The sequence below is a fragment of the Manduca sexta genome, chromosome 15 (assembly GCF_014839805.1).
Source record: "Manduca sexta isolate Smith_Timp_Sample1 chromosome 15, JHU_Msex_v1.0, whole genome shotgun sequence".
Taxonomy (NCBI): Eukaryota; Metazoa; Arthropoda; class Insecta; order Lepidoptera; family Sphingidae; genus Manduca; species Manduca sexta.
Window position 1 is genome coordinate 11,705,258 of NC_051129.1, and position 8,850 is coordinate 11,714,107.

Here is an 8,850-nt window from a genome sequence, read left to right on the forward strand (position 1 = left end):
TCAGTGTTGGGTAATGGTAGAGTTTGAAAAGGATGAGTCATTTCTATTAATGGCACAGCAAATGGGTTTGACTGCACCTAATTTTAAGTACACTTTGATTCTGATTTGACTGCCTCGGTGGCGTAGTTGTATTGCATGTCCGGTACAATAGCGCTCTGAGGTCCTGGGTTCGAATCCCGGGTCGGGCAAAGTGATATTTGGGTTTTTCTGTTCAGTATCAGCCCGGAGTTTGGAGTTTGTGCCCGATATGGCGATAGGCTCGCCCCCTATCACATCATGGGACGGAACATACTTGGCGAAAAGTGGGTGCCCTAGTTGTGCCTCTGCATACCCCTTCGGGGATAAATGCGTGATGTTATGTATGTATGTTATGTAATTTTAAGTAAAGTGAAGCCAAAAAAGATGAAAATTTTCAAGAGCGAAGGACATACGTGGGTGGTCGACACATTTATCAATCGCGATGGATGTGGAAACTACAACGGAAACCTCAATTTTCCTAGCCCCCGCACTTTCTTGAAGGTCGATCACACTTCTGTAATTCTTCTTGCAGCATTGATATTCAGTAGCAGTAAACCACTCTCACCATCTCATTATTTCTTTATTTTCTACGGAAATAATTATTTCTGTGGTATATTTATCTGTGTAATATTTAAAAGATTTTTTTTTAATCAAAATGTAAAACATTATTTAGAAAAAGAAAAAAAAGAGTGCTCTCCTCCCGGCAGGCCATGGCTTAGCTTTGCCTTTGATATTGCAAAGTCCGTGAGTGGCGAATGCTGCATACCGTCACGCGGACCGCTAACTCGTTTGCCTATTAAGACAAAAAAAAACGATTCTAGATATTTTTACTCTACCGCTAGTTCGGAACGCAGTTTCCTTTTTCAAGTTGCTCTGTTCAAAATCACTTCTAAGGTGTAAGGTAGACATAACAATATAAAAATGATAATTTTAGAGTTTTAATAGCGTAACTAATCTACGGAACTACTAACCTTATTTTAACTACACTATACTATCACTACTTTTATCCTAATGACACTTTGGCCGGATAAAGTCGCGAGCAAAATGTAGCAGACGAAACCCGAGCAATCTCAAAGTGAATACAAAGTATTATGACAAGAGTACCGTGGCTCCGAGTACCTCGAGCGAACATTAATCTTATCACGGAGCGCAGACCACCGGCAATAAATACGTCTGGTGCGATCGATTGCACCCAGAACATACGGGGGGTTGACCCCCGTGTCTTAAAAATCAACGAGAATTTATTTTGTTTCTGATCCCGGAAACAAATTTAAGTATAGTTTAGAGATTTATTACACCCTTCGTAGCTTTAAATGGCTCAAAGTTACAACAAAAATGCTTCGTGAAAAGTAAATTAACACCATAATTTCGACATTCAGACCGTTTCTTAGAGTACAATAAACTGCGGAAGGCGTTGGATGACACTTTCGCTGAGATGCAAACGCCTGTTACCAACAATGGGTAGAAAGATGCTTAAATACTTATACAATACTTGCATTTTATCGCGGCTTTGTCCATATTATATAAATTTGCATTTCTAGAAAGCGAAATTTTAGAAAACACTATGCTATTAAATACGAATGCTTTTACGAAACATACTGGTCACACCCACTATCCTTTCAAGCATGCATGCTTTATACTTCCCGAGATTTCACAGCAAGTGGTAAATAGAATAAACGTTGTCCCCCACTGAATGCGGCCCTGTGCAGTTGTTCTGACGCCGCAGGCTCCTTTGTGCTGAGGTGGCAGGTGGAAGATGTTCTTATTTTTACCATTTTTGTATTTTGTCAAGCGCGGTAATTCTATTTGTAGACAGTATAGCGGTTTTAGGTTTTTTTTATAAGAACTCGAGTATCCGATGTTGCTCAAAGAGTTTAAATATAAAACCTGGGTTTTTTCCGTTCATTTAAAGACTAAGGGAAATATACGGAGAATTAAACACTTCTCTCTTCCGCAAATAGTCTATCGTAGTGGATAATAAGTCGTCCATGGAAGGAAAAGGAGAGGTCACGTGTGCTATACCAGGATCTAGACAGTCTTATGTCATTCTAGAATTTGATTTCTGACCTCCGTAAGACTTAAGTCTTTCGTAATTTGTGATGCGATATAAGGAAATAAAACTATACGCCACAGTTGGATTGATAAATATATTTAAATATTTACGGTTACACTTAATACGAAAATTTTCATTAAATTTTTTCACAAATATGTCCATATTTCAAATAACAGTATCGTATTAACCTTTTTCTGAAATGCTATGAAAATGTCGTCAAACATGACGCGAACAAAGTTATAAAGACGCAAACAAGGCGGCGTACAAGGCCTTTGTTAATCAAATTGATTGTTTCACGAACAATGCTCTTTACAAGCTAAAACAGCTAACAATCGTGACGTAACAGCTTGAAAAGCAACAAACGCGACGAACGGAAAATATTTTCGTCTGATTAAACGTCCGGAGATATATCGTAGCACTACGGCGTAGCACAATGGACGCGTAGACCGCGCCGTAGCCGCACCGTAGTCGCTACGTCAGGGTTGTCATCGTTCATACGTGCGGATATTCGTGGGAACTAATGACGGATATTTATTTGTTACACAAATTTCTCTTTTATGCTCCTTTAGAGGCTAACATGTAACATTCACAACATTAACAACTCTTATTAAGGTTATTGCCTTTGAAAAATATCCATAATGAATAATTTCATACATGCTATATCAAATGGATAAATCTTTCTTGAATTAACAATATGAAGTATTAAATAAAAGAAACTGCCGAGTAACTTATCACTTATAAATTATAGCTGTTGAACTCATTCGGACGCTCTATTGAATTAAAGACAGGCACCTTAAATAATTATCTCAAAATTTTATGGTCAATGTGATTAAATTAATTATTAATAAAGTTTACAAACACTTTAACATCATTTCAGATTTAAAACGCTTTAGCACCCTGTCGGGAGCTATGAAGATTTATTTAATATATTAGTAAAATTACAATGCAAGTAACAGTCCACAAATAATACAGTTGTTTATAAACCTATCTATAACAATGGTAGTATTATATAAAACTGCACTCTTATCAAACCCTCCTGTACCACTGCGAAGATCCTTATTCCACCACTTAGTCCCAAAATATCCGCCAACTACCAACCCTGGTGGGTCCGTGAAGTCGGCACGAAGGCTCTGGAGCAACGCCAGCGCGCACCGGCGATCGATGCAAAAATAACGACTTGCTCATTGAAATGAACGGAACACTCCTTTTTCAGTCCTTCGCACTTATTATATATCCTGTTTGGGATCCTTCCAATTTTCTTTATGTCTATTGTTTTTCTCTATTTATAATGAAAGTGAGGGTTTGTGGGTAGCGCTAAATAAGCTAAGATTTTATTATAAAGAGAAAAATGATTTCACTTATAATTTTATTAGAATACTAAAATAAAATAATATAGTTATGCTTTATTTTTTATAGGACATTTTTAATTTAGTTGTGTTTTCTATAAATCTTTTGTGACAGTTGGCAGCATCTTCAATAAATACACAAACAAAATAAATATACAAATTTGCTGATTGTAGAATACATTGTATATCCGTCCGGATAGCGACTACCGTACATAAGGTGTACCCGCCATAGTAGCCCACGTAAATGTGCCGCGTTCCGGGTTCAACCTGTGTATATCCGGTGCGAAAATGCCGGCATAATCAGTCGACATGCTATTGGACTCCACTTACCATCAGGTGCAGTGGCGACACTTTTCCATGCTCATATAAAAACACACACATACATTATAATTATTATTCTAAATTCTCGTAAACACCGCAAAGTGTGAGTACCATCTTGTACATAGTTTCACATATTGTAAAAGTAAGCCGGCTAACCACTGTCTCACAGCAAACCGGAGTGAAATGGCAGCTTTGTGTTCAGTTAGACTTCTAAAGGTCATAATCCTAATAATATTTTTTCTATGAAAGTCGCCTTAAGTCCTTTATAATGTTTTATAAGTATTGGTAATGTGTTGTATCGCAGGACCCGCTTCTGTTATAACATTAAAAAAATATACTTATAAGTAGTTAAACTTTTCTATACCACTGCATACTTAATTTATCTTTCCAATTAAGCCTCCCATCCATCTCATCGCGTAATTACAAGTCTATAACAAATTAATTCCAACAAATAACATGGATCCGTATCCTGATTACAGACTATCGATGTTCCCTAATGTATGCACCCGACTCTACTTACGGAAAGTTGACTCTACCTCTATAAATTTAAGGTGGAAATTCAATAAGCGGGAGATGGGGCAGATGTTTACTAATATATGCGTTCTAAACAGTCCATGCTAATGTAGAGTGAACTCTATTTTGTGAGTTCTACGGTACATAATGAGATAACGTGTCGCGAGGCGTGCTTATTCCTTAGGGATAGCGTCAAAGCCTTCATTAGACAAGTAGAGGCATAAGTATATTGTGGAGACTTTACGTAATTTTCAGGCGGTTTTTTTTTTGTTAATTTAACAGGAAATCTTATAATGAGAATGAGCCGACTGGGAAAGAATAGTCGCAGGTTCAATTCACCAAAATAAACCGTTTGTATGGTACGCATATATTTATTTGGGTCTAGGGTATTAAGACCAAACGTAATTCGTAGGTCATACCTTTTTTTATGAATGAATTATTAAAAATGAGTCTACCCACAGCTTGAAACAGCCCGATGTATATATCTTATCACCAGTCTATTCCATCCACTAATCAAATTTTTTCATCCTAAAAATGAACCCATACGATTCATAACATTAATCAAAGTTTCCTTATCACAAAACTTCACATAAATAGACAATACTACCAATACACGTAGTTAAGACCCATTACTGCCAGTTCGTGCCTCATCGGCCGGCACGAGGCGAGCCGGTATCACTAATGATAGTCTTTTTGTGAGGCGCCTTTATCGCTGCCACGCTATTGTTATTGGAAAATTGAAAAGCGTTCTCAATACCGTGGTAAGTAGTTTGTGTCGTTTTGTTTCGTTGTTTCTACTTATGAGTTAGGGTTGTCTCGGCAATGAGTTACGTCCTCGTCGAAGGCTGAGGTGGAAATTCAATTTGTGTTTTAGTTGCAGACGCAAGTTTGACGCTTATTTACGTCTCATGTTATTGCCATATTAAATGTACATTTAATTCTTAGTTTCTTTTTAATTTTTTTTCCATCTGAAATCGAACCCTGAAGTTTACAGTTTAAAGGTTAAAAATGAGGCTAATACTATTGTATTTTATATCTCTGCCGCTGACCTGCAGTGTAGAAACGCAAAAAAATTGATTGAAAGGTCATTATCCCATGTAACTTAATAACTTAGACAGCAGAACATAGTACAAACAACACAAACTTAAAGTTACGGATAACATTATAAATTTTCAAGGCAAGAATGACATTTGCCAGAGGACCGTAATGCAGTAAATATATATTTTTATAAAATGTGTCTACATAAGTGCCGAGACAATCTATTGTCAAATTATTTCTAGGGTTTTCATCCCTGCGTCTCTCGGGTGCAAGTCCGAGCTCTCTCTTCCAGATGCATTCCTTTTTCTCAGCTCCGACGTCTGATTTTGTTCTTCATGTTTTAATACTATTAAAGTATTGAGCATCTGTACTCAGTTGAATGTGCTGCATTGCGCTTTATTGAAACTCAATCAAGAAGAGAGGTCGAAAGAATTCTGATGTGTAGCATAACCGGGATTTGAAATTATAAAATGTTATACTATATTTTATATATGTTCTATTGAATTAAACTAATTTATGCAGTTTTACGAGGTTGTTTATTGAATTTTTGTCCAGCCTGTAACCATGAAGGCTGCAGTTTATATAAAGTCAGGGATAATTTATAAATAAAAAACAAATTATTGCAATAAAATTTGTTAAGTAGTTTTATTTGAAATATTTATGAACTCACGATGTCACTCTTCAAAGTGGGATCAGCACAAGCTGCTGAGAGTGTTTTAAAGTTTTCCAACAATTTAATGTGGCATAAGTTTATCATTTAATGAAAAAAAAATGTTGAATTGATAAAGTATTGTAAAATTATGGAATAGAAATAACAGATAACACTTTAAGGTTGCATATTATTCATTTAATTCAGTATGTTTTGAAATTTAATTGCTGATGTATTACGCAACAGCTCTTAGTAAAAACATGCAATCTCATAGTATTAGAATACGTCGTTCAATACCTTACTACACGAACAAAATTATAGCTCAACATTCAGTGCACAAATTCTAATGGTCTATAATTTATGGGACTATAAAATATCCTAAACAATATGCACCTTATGCCTTTATTATAATGGGGTAATTTTCTAAGATAAAGCACATAGATTGACGTAATATTAGAGCTCAAGTTAGTCAACTGCATGAATTGAAGTAGATTGAAATTCAAAATAATTAAGCTGCTCAGAATTAGGGCTGCAGACAACCTTAAATCAATTTCTTTGTTATATTATCTGATAATACGTTATAAAGTTGTTCAAAATCCACTAGGTCATTCACCGAGCACCAATAGGAAAAACAAAATATCTTCGATTTAAAAGCAATCAATCAGACTGCACTCACTTTGCGGGGACACCGCACGAATATCTAATTTTGTTTGTTACCCAACCCCGTAGACGGGGGTAGTGCCCCCGCGGCCTTACCCACTGCGCAGGCGTCGAACACCCTAAATCCTGCCCGACGTTTTGATGGATCACCCTTAATGACAAGCGGCGAAAGGGCGCCGCGGGCTGGGACATGGTCATCGATGTCGATAGATGCTAGCGATACCATGTTAATGGATGTGGAATTATTTGAGGATGGGATTCTAATCTTTATGACTACTGTTATTTAATTTATTCATAGATGTTTTAGGACATATTAAAATCTTTGGGGTGTCGAGTAAATTTTGTTCCTTACTGAATATAGATTATCTTTTGCCTTAAGCCATTTAGCGACCTACAACGGTGTTGCAGTATATATTTAGGCGTCTATCGAGACACCACATATATCTCTCATTGATTTTCATTATTTTTTAGCCTGCCCTCCACATATAATTAACTGCATACCAAAAGCTTTATATAAACAAATTAGACTGAAAATATCTACTATATTTACTTAGATTAAATGTCAAACTATTAATAAATAACCCAAGCATGTTTACAACTCTAAGGATCACGCCTTGACTACCCAAGGACGCTAAAAATCGATACCTTACAAATGGCTAACACAAAAACAATTCCATAAATGATTAACAACTTATTTATAAGTTAAAGATTTTCAAACAGTTATCGTCATCGTTATCGACCCGCGTGTCCCACCACTACCGAAGCACACGCGCCCCCGCCACATGAACAGCACTCCGTACAATTGTATTAGACATTAGCAATGCCGAGCAATTCATGCTTTTATTGTGGCTACAACACTTACAACAGTAGGCACCAACATATTGCGTCATTACGGCACACAATGTACGTACACTGAGGACATTTAAAAGTTTTTTTTTTAATGAGATGAGCAATCTTCTCGCTCGTGTTAAGCGAGATTACTGCCAGCATATAGTAACACGACTTGAACTCTGTACTATAACTCTGCTTGCAGAGTCTTGACATTCGCTATGCTAAAATATAGGATTGTATAAGACTAGCTTTTATTTTTCGGTATTTTAAAAAGTAGCCTATAGCACTCAGAAATAATTAATATTCTTATAAGTGCAAAAAAGTCGATTAGTAGTAGTTCCTGAAATTAGCATGTTCAAACAAACTTTTCAGCTTTATATCTATACATATATATATATATATATATATATATATATATATATATATATATATATATATATATATATATATATATATATATATATATATATATATATATAAATGAATCCCTATTTCCATTGGTCACGCCATCACGCGTGAACAGCTGGACCAATTTTAATATTTTTTTTTGTTGTGTTTGATATTATCAGGAGAAGGTTCTTATGAAAGAAAAATTAAAAAAATTCCGCGAAAAATTATAAAATTTAAGAAAACTTTACGACAATATTAATTTTACATAACTGTCAGTTGTTTGAAATAATTGTCAGCGATTGATAGAATGCGTACTTCAAATAAATACTTAGACAGGACAACTTCTGTCGGGTCAGCTAGTACTAGTATAGTTAAGATATCACGGCAATGCAATTAGACAGTAACCTCTAGTCTGCGGGTAAGAAGTGATGCTCAATGCTATGAACTTTGAAATCCTTTACCTTATCCTGAGGGAAGCCGACAGGAATTGGGTTGACCATTCGCCACTGACTACTACTACGTACTACTTACATAGCCGTGCAAGTATGTCCAGATGCATAACAAAAATATACCCACAACTGCCTGTATGACAATTTTGGGTGATTCTCCATTATTGGTATAATTATCTATCGGTAAATAATGACTTCCGACACGAATGAAAGCCATTTACGTGTAAACCTCAAATGTAATGATTAAAAACTAATTACTATAAGGGTTGTTTTCATTGGGGCTGAACTGAATGTTGGTCAATTAATAATAAATTAATACGTGTATAGTAAAATATAATAATAATAATATCAGCCCGTATTATACACTGTCGCACTGTTGGGCACGGGCCTCCTCTACTACTGAGAGGAGATAGGCCTTAGTCCACCACGCTGGCTTAGTGAGGATTGGCAGACTTCACACATCCTCAAAATTCCTAGAGAACTTCTCAGATATGCAGGTTTCCTCACGACATTTTCCACAAAGAGTACTCACATAACTTTAGAAAACTTAGAAGTGCATGCCCTTGGGTTTAGAACCTGCGG